The sequence below is a fragment of the Peromyscus leucopus genome, chromosome 4 (assembly GCF_004664715.2).
Source record: "Peromyscus leucopus breed LL Stock chromosome 4, UCI_PerLeu_2.1, whole genome shotgun sequence".
Taxonomy (NCBI): domain Eukaryota; kingdom Metazoa; phylum Chordata; class Mammalia; order Rodentia; family Cricetidae; genus Peromyscus; species Peromyscus leucopus.
In genome coordinates this window covers 40,273,212-40,290,642 of record NC_051066.1, presented here as the reverse complement: position 1 = coordinate 40,290,642, position 17,431 = coordinate 40,273,212, and the positions used below count along the sequence as shown (strand labels likewise).

Below are 17,431 nucleotides of genomic sequence, written 5' to 3'. Positions count from 1 at the left end.
ATCACAGCTTGTTAAATAAGCCTGTGACAATGATAAAAGACAAAGCCATCAGTCTGCTGCAGGATGTGGCCTATCTGCCTACGACAAACCAAGCTCTCTCTTCTCACACATGCTGACACCTCATAAAGCATTCCCACAAGTAGTAGCCGGAAATAGTCTCCGAAGGAAGACAGCACTACAAGAGTGTAATAGCTTGCTGCTTATCTTTGAGCAAATGAATGGAATGAAACCTGGAGTGCACAATGTAGTACTCTTAACCTCATAGATAAAGTTACCTTTTCCCTTAGGACATTTTGTACAATGAACTATTTCACATAACATTAAAATCCAAGTAGTAGCATGAAAATGGCCACCAAGGTCCCTATTTTCAAAAGCTGTTGATTTTTAAACTGCTCTCCTATTTTTTCATTAATCAATAGATTTACTTTCCAGGGCCATTTATGTTTATTTGGAGACACTATAAGCCAAATAATTATCAAACACTTCTAACAGCTATCTCTTGGTCAGTGTCTACAATGTACTGAGATATGAATATTCATGGAATATATGTTATCTCAGCTAATGCTCTTAACACATACATTACCTTACCATAACTAGATATACTATCTCACTACTGCAGGTCCATTATTATACATTTTAAAGATCCCTGGAAATACTTTCCTCAGGTGATTCAATTGATACATTAAGTTTGGGGTCTGAGAATGCTGATTTATCAGCGTTACACTGTCAGGATAGTAACAAATACCGCGAGAAACCTAACAAATGGAGAGTCTTAATGTGAGAGCTCTAGAGCTTTTGGAAAACCCATTTTGAGGCCACACCTGATTTAAATTCATTGGTGATTTAAACCTGAGGTTGAAATTGTTACTTCTATTTATCTTTGTGTTAGAATCTAACATTCTTTCAGGTGTTCACCTTCTTGTGGTTGTTCTCCTGGAGAAGTAGATGGTTTTCCACAAACTGAGGCTCTTGTAGCAGGAATCTTAAAAGTTCTTATTAATAAAATCAAACCTGAGGCGAGTTATTGGGGTCCATGCTGGTAGATCAGAGAACCAGAACAAGCCACAGCTATCTCACCTTGCCGGATCCTCAGCTGGTCTTGTCTCCTCAGACTGGAAGCCTCTGAGTCCTCATCCGGAATGGGTCTTAGCTGAATTACTGCTCAAAAGCCTGAATGCTTAACCAGCCCAAATCTTCTAGTTTCTGGTCCTCACGCCTTATATATCTTTCTGCTTTCTACCCCCACTCCCTGGGATTAAAGGCATGAGTCACCATGCTTAGCTATTTCCAATGTGGCCTTGAACTCACAGAGATCCAGAGGGATTTCTATCTCTGGAATGTTAGGATTAAAGGTGTGAGTGCCACCATTTTCTAGCCTTTGTGTCTAGTGGCTGTCTGTTCTCTGACCCCAGATAAATTTATTAGAGTATACAACATTTTGGGGAACACAATACTACCACAGGCTCCTCTTTCCCTAAGATAGACTTCTTTTTCTTACTTTATTTTACTATTGTTTGTTTTCAAGACAAAGTCTCCTTAGGCTCAAACCCAAGGCAGTCATTGTGCTTCAGGTCTGATTCCTTTTTTTATGTCTCCCATTCCCCTGTTTTCTCTCTAACACTCTTACTTTTAAAAATACCTTTTCTCTGCCTCAGACTCTTACATCTCTGACTGTTTCAGCTTTGCTCCCTCCCCATGAATGATTTTATATACATCATGCCAATTCTGAGACTAGGGTCCATTTAACTTTATATTCTGTTCCCACAGTTCCAGAACTGTTTTTACAGCGAGATGCCTTGGCTCTCCTATCTTCACCTCAAATTCCTTAAAGATGTAAATCGGCCACTGCTTCTCCCAAGCTCTGGACAACTGGCAAGAGCTCAGTGAAGGTTCAGACAGTTGTGGTGCTTTTCTCTGTGAATGCTTTTCTCTTGGAATACAATGAGGAGATGGTTGATACATAGACATCACAGCTGGATAGAACCATTTGCTACTTCTCTCCCTTGGAGACTTGCATAGTACCTCCTGATGCTATTAAAGCTGGTCCTTAGGGGGACAGGCCTTAAGGCCAGATCTAGTTCAGATCTTCTCAGTCTTGTGTCAGAATGGCACTTTGCCTTCAGCAACAGGGGCTTACCTTCAGCATCTGGGAGCTGACTGAGGGTAGTAACAATAGTCTACATTGTTTGGGGGAGTTTCTTGGATTCCCCCACCAAAAACTTGAAAATGCATTTTCCTATAACCAGCATGGCTTGGTGTAGAATTTTATTTTAAGATGTCTTACATTTGTTTATGCTGTGGAACATTTGTTTAATGATGCAAAGATGTGTTGCATTCTTTTATGTTGCATTTGTTTTAACTCTGTGAAGTTGTGTTACTTTGCCTGTCTAAAACATTTGATGGTCTAATAAAGAACTAGATGGCCAATAGCAAGACAGGATAAAGGACAGGCAGGGTTGGCAGGGAAAGAGAATAAATAGAAGGAGAAAATCTGGGAGGAAAAGAAGAAAGAGCAAGAAAACAATGAGAGGAGTATGTTAGGAACCAGCCATTCAGCCACATAGCCAGCCACAGAGTAAGAGTGAAAGTAAGATACACAGCAATAAGAAAAGGAAAAAAACCCAGAGACAAAAGGTAGATGAGATATTCAAAGTTAAGAAAAGCTGACAAGAAACAATCCAAGGTAAGGCTGGGCATTTATAAGTAAGATTAAGCCTCCATGTCATGGTTTTGGCAGCTGGGTGATTTGTAGCATGAATCTTAAAAGGTCTTATTAATAAAAAACTAAGGGAGCCAGATATTGGGGAGGATGCTGAAAGATCAGAGAGACAGTACATGCCACAGCTAACCTCACCTAGCCAACTTCTCAGCTGAACTGCTGCTGAAAGCCTCAGAGCTGGTGAGGTGAGGTTGGTTGGTGGCTCTCACTATTTCCCTGATCTCTAAGGCTTTCACCCCTATATTTGGCTCCATGTTTTTTTATTGAATAAGACTGCTTAGAAATTCATCTACACTGCCAGCACCCGACTGGACTAAGAGCTGAGGCAAGAATATGCATGGCCTGCAACATGTTTATGAGTGGCGGATGTGTAGAAGGTGAGGGTGAATGTACCATGGAGGAAGGCAGCACATGCACAACCAGGGATATCTATTTTTCCAATGTCAGAGGTGGGTTTCTCTACAACCACGCTGTACTGGAGTGCTCTAAACCGTGTAAGCCTTCAAGGGAGAGTTATTTTCATCTGAAAATTTCCAGCTTTTGTTGCCAAAGTCAAGATTTCTAAAATAGATATAAAGGAAAGCTAGTGAACAAGTATGCTAACTGATGGCCAGTGCCTTTCCCTGCTTCAGTTTCCCTGGTTCACCTGCTGGATTCCCGCATGTGCTCTGCTGAGGATGGAGCCACTCCTGGAATTCCTAGGCATCCTTCTTCCACTCTGTCCCGGATACTGACTCCTTCTACCGTACATCAGACACCATACATTTCCATTCACCCTTGTTTCCTCTCTCTTCTTCGTTCCCATCTGAAAATCACCACCAGTCTTGCGAGTCTTGCCTTTCTCTGTCACTGAGTTACTCTGACTATCGAGGTGCCTGGCTTCTAGTCCCACTGACTTAGAAATGACTGTTGAGAGAGTCTGCCCATGTGGTGGACTCCATTTTATTCTAAGAGTTACAGGCTCTATAGATAAACTGAGAGAAAATGCCCAATGGATAGAGAGGTCCTAAAGTTCAGAAAGAAACGAAGGCCTGAGTCAGCAAGCTGAGATAAACAGCTTTGAATAACACATAGCCAGGACCTCCTGACAGCTTTGTTATGAGATCTAGGATCGTCCATGAGTAGAGTAAGGACGGGGGTGCTTTGGTCACAGCAGACAGAGACAGACACACAATAATAGAGTGGGTGCAGGTCCTACCAAAGATTGATAGGTAATAGTTGGAGAGATTGGAGGAGGACCAGTAGACAGCTGCTTCTGTGTTTTCTGGAACAGCTTGGGGGTTATCAACAGAGCAGGTTCAGTGCAGAATTGGGATGAAACCATAGTACTGATGAATAAGAGTTCTGTGGCCTGGAAGATAATAACGTATTCAAGTCTGAAAAAAGTAGAGATAATTTAGAAAATGTCTGTCTGACTCTCTCTCTCTCTCTCTCTCTCTCTCTCTCTCTCTCTCTCTCTCTCTCTCTCTTATTCTCCTTTCTCTTTAAAGAAGACTGAGATTAATACCTTCAAGTCCAAAGCATCTTCAGTTCTCACATAACTATTTCTCTCAAACTCCCTCTAGAGTCACCTACCACCATCTTCCTGCTCTTTAAATGTGCATTTTAAACACTTTAGAAAGCTCTTGTATTCCTAATGCATGGTGTTAAATTCTCATTGTTCTGGATCATTTCTTCATTCTCCTTTCTTCCCAAGTGGCAGCTCAAATGTGAAGAACACTGTTAGTATTACAGCATTCAACTATGTATTTCTCGTGAATAATTTTTAAAGAAAGGAGCATTTTGTGTTTCTATAAAGAAAGCTAGAAATAACTTCATTTTTGCTTGACTTCTCTTGAGTGAATTTATTGTTGAATAAATGAGATAAATCTATTAAAAAAAAAAGAAAGAAATTCATTTACAATGATGGCCCCCAAAGAGCAAAAGAGAAAAACAACCAACAACAGCTTGGTCCTAAAAACTGGACTAGGAGCGTTAGGCTATAAACATCTAGGATGAAGAAGCTGTGATAGATGTTTTCTGCACACATTGCAACATTTATACGCAGACTAGGAGGAAGGATTTGACATTTCCCTGTGCCTGACCCAAGGAAGGCTTCACCAGTCCCATGAGTCTGCCCATGTCATACAACACACCTTCATTCAGGACTTTATCTATTCTCAACAAGGATTCTCATACCTGAAAGTGGGATAACTTCATTTGAACTATATTTATGTATGCATATTAAGAACCTATATTAAAGTTCCCAATGTAATTATATTTAAAATTTTAAAACATTAGAAAAAAAGCATAGAAATATAGATGAGCATGAAGAAGTAAGCCAGTAAGCAGCATCTCCCCATGGTCTCTGATATGGTTCTTCCTTCCAAGTTCCTTCCTTAACTTCCCTATATGATGGACTGTAATCTGTAAATTGAGATGTACCTATTATTCACTAATTTTTTTTCAGTCATTGTGGTTAATAATAATGCTCATTTCAGAGTCTCAAGGATGCATAGTAACTTCAGTTTAAAGGGAAACATGTGACTATATATATGAACTTGATAATAGGCCAGAGGAGAAGCATTCTATGACACTAGAGGCAGTCTTGGGACATTTTCAAGTGTGTACACACACACACACACACACACACACACACACACACACACACATATATATATGCATATGTATTTGTGGATATATGTATATAGAAAATTAGATATAGACAGTTATAGACATAGATCAATAATACAGATATAGAAGATAGGTATAGATAGATTTGTGTGCATACACACACACACATAGCTGCTATATACTAGCTCCACAAATTATTGCTTTTAAAGATTTTAGTCATTTTATTTTATGTGTAAGATTTTTGCTTGCATGTATGTAAGTGCCCCATGTACATACAGTGTCCATGGATGACAGCATAAAGTGTTGAATTTCCTCCTAGAACTGCAATTACAAATAAGCCATCATGTGGGGCTGGAAACTCAATCCAGGTCCTCTGCAAGATCAGGAAGCACTCTTTACTACTGAGCTGTTTCTCTAGTCCCAGAATTTCTTGTTTAAACTAGAACAGGTGATTTTAAAAATATCTCCAGGTGATTGTGTTACACATCAACAGTACAAGCCATTGGTTTAGTCTTTGATTAGCCCTAGAATCACTTCTATAGTGTTCCTTGCCAGAATCATTTGGTCTATTCATTTTTAATGTTTTCAGCAACTAAACAATGTCAGAGTTCCAGTGACTTTTGAGACAGAAAGACATGAGGTCACTTATGAAATTCATTGTTTGCAATCAGAAAAGCCCGGTTTACTTCTGATTATAATACACAATGCTAGCAGTTTAAAAAAAAAAACAAAACAAAACAATCTTTTTTAAGGTCTTTTGTTAGGTTGGTTGGTTGTGTAAGTTGATTGTTACTTTTTTGTTGGGGTATATAGTTACAACAACAGAAAATTTTGACTAGTACAGAATTTTATTTCAAATTATGAAAAGCAAGAAAAGATTTTCATAAATGGAAGTTGTTTGTGTTCAAAAACATTGAGAACATTTCCCATATAGCTCAGAGAATGGATTGCAAAGAAGAGGCATGGAGGATGGTGAAGACCTGAAATGAAATCATCACGAAGAGCATTCATAAAAGAAAAAGGCTGGATGTAGGTCACAGCCACAGAAACAGAAAGGAAAGGTCAGCGAGCCTTCCTAAAGCAAGAACACAAGACAAGTGACAATTTCTTCTTGTTTACTTTAGTATTTTTATCATTCAACTCTGATCAGAGTCAGGAGTGAGTTGATTTGTGAAACATTAGCTCAGTAGAATGGGTGACAATTTACTACTTAAAAGGTCACAGATGGCAAACTTGAAAGCTTCTTATTTGGATAAAATTACCCAAGCTGTGTTTGAAACAGCATTTCACTCATACGCTGGCTTCCAAAATCTAGCCAGTCCCCTCAATTAGGCCTTTTCATCTGTGGAACTTATCCAATCCAGCAATGTTCCGTGGCCTCTGATGTCCTTTCCTATCATATTTGACACAGAGAGAACCCTCCGTCTGTGCTGCAGACAGAAAACAACATTAAACTCTACAGCAATGCAGGTTCATTACCATTTAAAAGGATTTTGAAAACACAGAGGTTATGAATTTGACCACATAAAAGCTCTTCTTTGCTTGCTGGCACTTAAGGTGATGGCACACAGACAAATCAGTTTTGAGGTGACACAAACAATCACAACAGCAACAACAAAAGAAACCAGAAGTTCTGAAATCTGATAAAAATCGAAAGGGAAAGCAATCACGTTTCAGATCTTGACTTTTCATACAATTAGATAGATGACAGTTGAATGATCAAACAATTGTGACTTAAAGTATGTCAAGTTTGAATAAAGCAGTTTCAAGCATTTCTTGAGGATCTAGTGTCGCATGAGATAACCAGGCGTTTTATCTTTGTCCTTTCCATTTTTCCTACGTTGAGAAACCTTGGCAGGTACACAAGTTGATGCAAATGACTTGCTTGTACTTTATGATATACTCTATAATTTGCTCAAAGTAGAGCATTCTCGGATTATACAGGAACCTCTAGCACTTCGTGAGATGATAATGCTTCACAGAAGATAACACTTTAAATTTGGAAAAGACTTTGGAAATTATATAGCCAACCTCCCACTCAGCATAGAAATACCTTCTTGACAAGGATATCCCTGACAGAAATTATCACCCAGACTGTCTAAGTAGTCTGCAAGTATTTCATTTTATAACTCTACTATAATTTTTGTCTTCTATATACTTATCAAAGGCGTTTTTTTTAAAAAAAAAAAAAACCTTGAATGAAGCCTAACCAAATGTTCAGTAGCACCAGAACCAATCAAAAATATTTCTATTTCTTGTTTTAATATTTGATCTCACCTTACCATCTTGTTCATAATAATATAAGACCCAAACTATTAGATCTTCTAAAGCAAAACTTTCTAAATAGAAAAGTCCAGGCACTCCATGAAAGGCATTCATATCTACCAGGGGAAATCCTATTAACAGGGATATGACTTGTTCTCTGTGACTCCATAATAGATTCTAGTCATTGCCACTTTATTTCCAAAGTGCTTACAAATGATCTGCTCAATAATTTATTCTGAAGGAGTTCCATGTCTCACTGTTAAATTCTCCATAATGTGCATTCAGGATATAATTTATTGATTCATTCAGTTTAAAAAATAATAATGAAGTCCTTTTGGTGTACTATGCATTGCTCTTTGTTTTTGAGTTCGATTGGTATACATATTCCCTACCTTCCAGGAGAAAATAGAAAATAGAAAAGGAAATAGAGAAAGAACACACCACACTGTTCTAACAACAGGGAATGGGAAATAGAGGGACTATGGAAGCATACTTGGTCTAGTTAGGCCTTCTATTGTTGTACTACAACACCATGACCAAAAGCAACTTGGGAACGAAAGTGTTTTTTTCCTCTTACAACTCTTAGGTCACACTCAATCACTGAGAAAGTGAAGGCAAGAACTCAAGGTAGGAACCTGGAGGCAGGAACTGATGCAAAGGCCATTGAAGAATGCTTCTACCAGTTTGATACCTATGGCTTGCTCAACATGCTTTCCAATAGCATCTAGGAACACCTACCCAGAGACAATATCGGCCACAGTGGGTGGGGCCCTTCCACATCAATCATTAATCAAGAAAATGCAGTATAAACTTGCCTACAGGCTGATCTCATGGAAACATTTTCTCAATTAAGAATCTCCCCCAAGATCCAGCTATACCACTCTTGGGCATATGCCCAAGAAATGCTCAATCATACCACAAGAGCACTTGCTCAGCTATGTTCATATCAGCATTGTTTGTAATAGCCAAAACCTGGAAACAACCTAGATGCCCTTCAATTGAAGAATGGATAAATAAATTGTGGCACATATACACAATGGAATACTACTCAGCAGAGAAAAACAATGACATCATGAGGTTTGCAGGCAAATGGATGGATCTAGAAAAAAAATCATCCTGTGTGAGGTAACAGACTCAGAAAGACAAATATGGTATGTACTAACTCATCGGAGGAGGATACTAGATGTGGAACAAGGATGACTGGACTGCTACTCACATCACCAGTGAGGCTACCTGGAAAACAGGACCCCAAGAAAAACACGAGGATTGACCAATGACGGAGAAATGTCTGAGATCTACATGAATTACCTGGACATGAGTGGGAGCAATGAAGGGCGAGGGTCGAGGGAAAGAGCCTGTGGGAGCAGGAGATCCCAGCTGGATCAAGAACAGAGAGGGAGAACAAGGAATAGGAGACTATGGTAAATGAAGACCACATGAGAATAGGAAGAAGCAAAGTGCTAGAGAGGCCCACAGAAATCCACAAAGATGCCCCCCCAATAGACTGCTGGCAATGGTCGAGAGACAGCCGGGACTGACCTACTCTGGTGATGGGATGGCCAAACACCCTAATAGTTGTGCCAGAAACCCCATCCAAGGACCAAGGAATCTGGATGCAGAGATCCACGGCTAGGCCCTGGGTGGAGTGCTGGGAGTCTAATTAGCAAGAAAGAGGAGGGTTTATATGAGCGAGAATTGTTGAAACCAAGGTTGGATAAAGCACAGGGACAAATAGCCAAATGAATGGAAACATATGAATTATGAACCAAAGGCTGAGGGGCCCCCAGCTGGATCAGGCCCTCTGAATAGGTGAGACAGTTGATTGGCTTGATCTGTTTAGGAGGCATCTAGGCAGTGGCACCAGGTCTTGTGCTCATTGCATGAGTTAGCTGTTTGAAACCTGGGACTTATGCAGGAACACTTGGCTCAATCTGGGAGGAGGGGACTGGACCTGCCTGGACTGAGTCTACCAGGTTGATCTCAGTCCTCGGGGGAGGCTTTGCCCTGGAAAAGATGGGAATGGGGGGTGGGCTGGGGGAAGGGGAGGAGGGCAGGAAGGGGGAGAACAAGGGAATCTGTGGCTGTTATGTAGAAATGAATGGTATTGTAAAATAAAATAAAAGGGAAAAAAAAAAAAAGATTCCCTCACCTATATCTAGGTTTATGTCAAGTTGACAAAAATCAACCAGCACAACACTCTAAGAACATTAACTGAGATTATGTTTTCCAGGAGATTTCAGATCTCTGTTATAATATGACCTATAAATAGAAGTTATATTAAAAAAAACATGAATTATCACTGTGATGTAGACACACTGCTTTGGAATTCTAGAGGTATACTTTCAGTCCCATAAACAAAATCAAATTAGAGGAGAACATTAGACTAACATCAGGAGATGTTTAAGGAGGCTGTGATGATTTAAATAAGAATGCTCCCATAGGATCCTATGTTTGAATGCTCAGTCCCCAGTCAATGGAACTATTTGGGAAGGATTAGGATGTATGACTTAATGGAATAGGTATGGCCTCTCTGGAGGAGATATGTCACAGCAGGGTGTGAACTGAAAACTAAAAAGTCAACATTAGGCCAAGTATCTCCCCCTCACTGCCTGATACCTGCAGATCAGGATGTAAATTTCTCTGTTCTGCTTCAACACCATGCCTGTCTGCTTTCTACAATGATGATCATGGTCCAACCCTAAAATTGTAAGCAATTTCCCAGACAAATGCTTTAAGAGTTGCCTTGACCATAATATTTTCATCACAGAAACAGAATAATAACTAAGATGCAGGCTATTGCAAGAAATGAGACAAAAGAAAACAGTGTTTACTGGCATTCTATCAACCAAGTAATAAGAAGTGTGTATATAAAATGTGTATATTTTTCTGCCCTATATCTCTGTTTTTCATTTACTATGAGTAGGTGTGAGAGGTGGTTATATGTATCTATAGGAAAGTCAGAACAAATGCTAGAAAAGTGTACCAGTATGATTGTTAAAGAAAATTCAGTTTCTGAGCACAGGAAAGAAACTGTTTTGAGGCATTTGTCTTTATGAACTCAAACAAGTAACACTGTGAAGCCTTTACTATAAGTAGCTGAAATGGGTTTTTGCATATCTTGATAGGAAAAATATTAATGGATTGATAATAAAGCTAAGATGTTCTACATGGATAAGTGAGCATATTGATGGAAAGCCAAGGACTAGCCTCAGATAAACCATGGATTACTGTACTGTGAAGAGTTTGAAAGAGGATGGCCTTGTAGATGGGGATAAATCTCAAAGGTAAACATTTAAGATAGGATAGAAAATAGGAAAAATTATGACTGAATTTTAAGAAAGAAGAAAATGGATCAAATGCAAGAATTTGTCAGATGTTCAATAAAAGGTGCATATTCATTTTATTTATTTTGATTTTTTATTGTTTTGTATGTGTATTTAAAATATTGTATTTTATGTGTATTGTTTTGTATGTGTATTTAAAATATTTAAAATATTGTATTTTATGTGAATACATGTTTGTGTACCACTTGTGGATCTGGTGCCTACAGAGGCCAAATGATGGAGTCACCTCCCTTGGAACTGGAATTACTGATGGTTGTGAGTTAATATGTGGGTGCTAGGAATGGAACCTAAGTTTGAAGACAAGTCAGTGTTCTTAACTGCTGAACCATGTGTCCGGTCCCCACATTCATTTTAAGTGAGACAAAAGAGGAAAAGCCATACATTATGCTACCAGAAACCTATCTCTTCTACTCCTGTTAGATCAATGTACCTTAAATATTTAAAAGGTTGAAGTTCTTGCAGTAAGGAAGCCTGGAGGCTTGAACATGACTTTCCAAATTGTTGGAAATATTAAGACCAAATTTTAAGATTTTGTAAAAATTAACCAGTTATACTCAGAAATGATGAATTTATAATTTGTAAATTTGTTCACTTTATTTACCACAGTTCACCAGTAGGTTGTTGATACAAGAAAAGAAGAAATGATTGGTGAAAAAGCACCAGAAAATGGGTGAAGCAAAGTGAATATGAGAGTTATTGGAATTAAAATGAAAACATTGAGAGGCTGGACTTAAAAAGTTACCTTTGTAGAGGTTAATATCTCCAAGGGTCAAGTTCACAGAGAGTGAAAATGGAAAAGATAGCCAGGTATGAATGCCTCCAGTGAGAAAGGAATGCATGCAAAGTAGGGTGATGTGAGACAGTCAGAAGAAGTGCCTGGAGCTGGAGTAGCCTGAGTATTTGCCCTCCAAAGCTAAGCTGTTATTCCATAGAAAGAGAGACGCCGTATTTCCTCATCATAATTTCAGATCCTACCAAAGAAAGACGTTGGGGTTTGCAAATGCAAGAAAAGGTAGCCTCACTCAGAAAGGCTTACAGAAGGGTAGAGGTGGCTGAATTACATTTTCCTATATTTCATAAACTAGAATATTTATGGCTTTAAACTTCTTTTTGACTGAAAAAGACACATAATATGAAATGTGGGTAAAGTATATATATATATATATATTACATATAATTATAATGCATAAGAAACTATGAATGCATAGATGTCCTAGGAACCCCTGAACCATTACAGAGTAAGGAATATTCATGTTTGCAAGAAATGAAAGTGAGACTAAAATGGTGCATCCTATGAAATTATGTTTTAATTACCATCAGCTCTACCAGAACAGCAGGCTCAATAAGCAGTTCTGAACATATGCCATGTATCTTCAAGCTTCTTAAAACTTCTTTCTTCATGGTTTTTATGTGTTTCCACTTGATAGACTACATTCATATTTGGAGATAAGACCCACTTTAATCAACATTTTACAATGAAGGCGAAACATAGAGAAGGAAGGCAAATGGCTAGGCCCACAAGCTAGCATACATTAAAGCACTCTCATATCTTTGGCCATGAACCAATCTGTGTGTGATTTCTCCTTTGCATTACCTACCCAGCAATGCTGTCTTAATGAGCCCTTTTAACCAAATACTTTACATGGTCATCACTTCTTTTTTTCAGGAGAAGATTGTTTTTCAAATAATTTCCAATCAACCTGTGACATAAATATCTACTGACAATATGGCTCCTTTATGTCTCTACATATAGGTTATAGCATTCCTGTTTTCTTACATGGCCATAATTTCCTACATGTATATAAATGTAATCTGTATATTTCCATAGTAAGTTACTAATCATTATAGTAACACCAATTGCTGGAAATAGATAACTTCATTGCTATGTAAAGAAACTAGAAGCCTAGCAGAATAGCAAACAGATGTTCTCAAAAGATCTATGCTTTGAGATCCTACTGTAACAAAGCCAGACTTTTTGTGAAATGGATAGAATGAGAAAATGAGTCAAAGGTGAGAGCAATGTCATTAAACCTCACCCATGATTCTTTAAACATAGGACAGCACATCTTGTTCTTCAAGTTTCTCTAAACTATTAGGCTTCTTGAGCTGCAATCACTGTACCACAATGGAAATTCAATCATCATAGGTCCTAATCACTTGAGCTAACATCATTTTACAAGCCTCTGTTGCTCCAAAAGCAAGTCATTGAATATGGAGGAGAAATGAAAATGCTCTTTGAATAAGAAGAAAAATATTTGTAACTCACAGGAAAAAAATTTATAACCCAAGTTGGCAATTCATTCCAATATAACCAAATTTTTTTTCTTTCAATTTATAACTTACATTTTTAAACTTAACGCTGATGACAAAAAATGTTGGGAAAGTCCAAAAAGGAATTACACAAGGTGAAATTGTAAAGATCTATCTCGCATAGGAAAGGATGGATATAAAAATAGATAATTATGGGGTTGTAAAATATATTGTGAAAGCCTCAGCAATTTCAGCATAAATTTAAATTCAGTATTTGAAGATGACTATGGGGATATAATTCTCAAGTCATTTGAAGATGACTATGGAGATAAGATTCTCAAGCTTTCATATGTAAACAAAACACTGCAATTTTCCCGTGATTAGAGGCTGATTGTCAGAGCTTGAAGGAAATCAGAATGTATACTAGACTCCCAGGGATTGCAAGGAGTGTACAAGTTTGAAACCCTCAAGAGTATATGATGCATTGCTCTCTAGTGAGGCACACCTGGACATCTTTTTATAAATTGTCAGCTAAACAAAGGATATGCAGAGACATTGCAATTTTATGGCTTAGAAAGAATATCTGACAACTGAAGGAAAATTGCCAGATTTAGTGGTCTAGTATGATTTAGTTTATTGGTAATTATTTCTTTAATCATTTTCCTGATCAGAAGACATTCTAAATTAAAATCAATTCAATTATTATTTTATCATGAACTAATAAATCTAATTTGTAATTGTTGGGAATATTTCCAAAATACAGATTAGATACTAGAAAGACAGCAAAATTATTTTAACTTTACATTAAAATTTTTCAATGAGCTTTTATAAACAGCTTCTACAGATTAAATAAAAGAAGAAAATCACTAAGCTGACTGGGATAACTATTTTGACTTTTATATATAATGAACAAAAACTTTTAGTCTGGGGTAGTTTGTGTCATGGATTTAATGAGCAGAACCAGAACTCTACCATATACAGGGCCATGTAGATATGAACACCCTTCATCCAAAGTGAAGAATAAATGCTTCAGAAATGTTTGGCAAGGATCAGGGTAGAGCTATGAAATACAGACCTGTGGTAGCAGAAGTTGGAAGAAAGTGAAGTATGAGGGCTTTACCTTGAAGTTCTACCCAGGATACTTTTGTTCTAGAAAGGCTTCATGTCACAAATGCAAGCATGGAGGATTAAATCATTAAACACTGCTAAGATTACTATGGTTATATGTAAAGATAAAGAAGGTGTAAAGACAATCTCTTGGTGTCTATGCAACTCAAGGTGAAGGGACAGTTCTGCAGTATCCAATTCAGCTACCACCAAGCAGTAAAGACCTGACCCCGAACATCTTCATTGTCCCATGCCATTTCCCTTTCTTTTCTATTGTCCCTTTCTTAAACAGAACCATTAATATCATATTTGTAATGTCTACTCATTTTTTCACATGTAGTTTAAGGCAAAAGTAAGAGAAAAAGAAAATTTAGGATGATTAAAATATATGCATGCATACATATTTTGAAAACAAATTGTATAACAGAAATAATTAAATACTTAAAATTCAGATAATGAATTTTAAACTTAAAAATAAAAGGATTTGGAAACTTTAATAAAACGCATTTAGAAAACCAAGAAAATAGAACTTATATTGGAATAAATAAGAATTGCTATTAATTTATAAAAAGATTAAATAAAAGAAGTTAAAATAAAAACTTTACTTGGGTACATAAAATATGAATTTATCAAAATTGATTAATAATTATTGAATAAATGTTACTTAATGGTAAGTCTCACTATTCTAAAGGTAATACTTCATAAATTAATTTCAATTGAAATAGTATTCCTGATACTTTCAATATATACAACAACAAATTTTAGGAACTATGGTAGTACTGTAGCATGCTCCTGTAATCCCAAGACTTGTGTTCCGAGACAATAGAGTCTCAATCTTGAATCCAGAGAACCATACAACCAATTAAACAACAGCAAAAGATTGTGGACATTTTTGTTTGAATATATTAAAGGATTCTTAGAATGTCTTCATCACATCACTAAGCAAATCATCAAATCATTTGGTGAACATTATCCAAAGGCACAAATGTAAAGTTTACAGAAAATAGCTATGGAATTTGTTATGAAAATATGTATCTTCAACAAAGAACATTATAAGCATTTCCCTTTTATGTTAGTATGTGCAGAGTTTGAATACTGTTTCTTCCTGAGATTATTTGGTGACTAATGTTTTGCTTTTTACCACTGGGACTTACATCTTCAATGTTTAGAGACTTCTAGCCTTACTATTTGCTCCAGCAGTTCTATTTTTAGAAATATGTTTGCAATAAAACACTGAATTAAGCCAAGCAGTAGTGGCACATGCCTTTAATCTCAGCACTTGGGAAGCAGCGGCAGGAAGATCTCTGTGAGTTCAAGGCCAGCATAGTCTACAGAGCAAGTTCCAGGATGGCTAAGGCTACACAGAGAAACCCTGTCTTAAAAATGCAAACAAATAAAAAATACACATTTATTAATACATTACTTGGAGTACTTATTTATATAGAGCATATCATCAACAAGCATCTTAATTGAATAAAAGTATAATTTTAAATAATTATGACATACCTTTAAAAGGGATTATATTATGACTTCATCCACAGACATAGAGAATGTCCTATAATATGTAGATAAATTCAGTAAGAGAGAGGCAAAAGCAAGCAGATATTTGATATTTATTGTTTATGACTAGAATGATGGAGAGAACCCTGGTGAGACAATATATCATACTGGAGTCACAGGCTCCTGGGTCCAATGCTGTTTCTGCCACTGACAGACATTGTGATCTAGGACAAATTATTTAACTTCCCATTTCCTCACTCTGGAAAAAACAGGTGTATTGTTGGCTCTTCTGTTCTATTTCTTTGTGTTCTCGGCAGAGTTGCTAGCCTAATATAGCATCCTGGGACTATCTGGTTGTTTAGAGACAAACCGCGTTTTAGTGTCTTACTAACTACACTGATGCTAAAGTTACAAAAACCAGAGACACAAGCTAGTTATACTGTCTCAAAAGCTGCAATGTGCTGTTGGAGGAAGACTACTTAAATAAGAACTCCATTTAAACTCTTAAAGTTAGCCCAAAGTAGTTTGAATACTCCTGATAGCATTGCCAAAAGCACGTAGGAACACCCCTGTAAACTCGGGAATTTGACGTCTAGAAGTGAAGGAATGTCAAGGTACACAATACATCTCCTTTACATTTGCTTCAAATAAGGAATCCATGTACTAAAATCTCTTCAGATAAAAAAAATATCAGATGTGATCTGAAATGGTTAAAAAAATGTTCTCAAGTTGATTAAACATCTGATCTGTTTCTCAGAGGGGGAAAGTTGTAGATTTAAAAATTCCTAACAGGGCACCCTCAAAATACATTGTCCAATATATATAAATCCTTTCTGATTACTCAAATTATCTTCAGACTGAAATGTAAGTGACATGTTGCAGTATATTTACTCTTCCAGGGGAATGAGTGTAGGCCAAGGGATCATGCTCTGGGTTTTCAGTTGCCTCTTCTAACTTAAAACTCCAGAATGTGAGATTAATGAATTGAGGAAGTAGAGTTCATGATAACAATCACAGGTAGATCTACCACAACGTGTACTACATTTTGATTCATATGGACCAGTTAGAAATTTAAAAAAAAATGCATTTTAATGGAACTATTTTTTGAAGACAGTGTGTGTTATCCTCACTTTAAAAGCACAAGCCTTGAGTGATCCCTAGGAGATCAGATTTCCCACTTAGAGAGATAAAATAGAACACTGTGAAAACATTATGCTAGCATTTTAAATTTGGAAAATGATCTGCCATGCTCTATAGGAGAAACTCCTTACTGTGGTAGGGGGTTGACTCATTCACTATAGTTTGGGGAGAAAGCTTAAGCTGCACAGAAATACATATAGCAAGGCTAAGATCTCCTACATTCTACAGAAAGATCATGCAATAGTATTTAATATTAGTGAGTCATTTGTATACTGTGCAAACCTTCACTTTTAAAAATGAAGATGGTCCATCCCTGAATTACAGTATATATTTATACATTTCTTACACTCTGAATAGAGAAAACACTACAAATATCTCAAACATATATTAATATTTATATGTACAGAGTATAAGCCTACTGATCAATAAATCTCAAATGGAGAACATGTGTATAAGAAACAACTTTATCCAGCTCACAGGGTGGTAAACAATC

The 17,431-nt window shown here is 37.1% G+C and overlaps 1 long non-coding RNA gene across 2 annotated transcripts in view; it reads right to left on the bottom strand.

Annotated features, from left to right (window-relative positions):
* Positions 1-15,803: 15,803 nt before the first annotated feature.
* Positions 15,804-17,431, bottom strand: part of LOC114690207 — an 81,740-nt gene continuing 80,112 nt past the window's right edge. For both annotated transcript variants that reach the window (XR_003734052.2, XR_003734066.2), the window contains one exon: positions 15,804-15,853. This is a non-coding gene — a long non-coding RNA (uncharacterized LOC114690207). The remainder of the gene's footprint in view (positions 15,854-17,431) is intronic.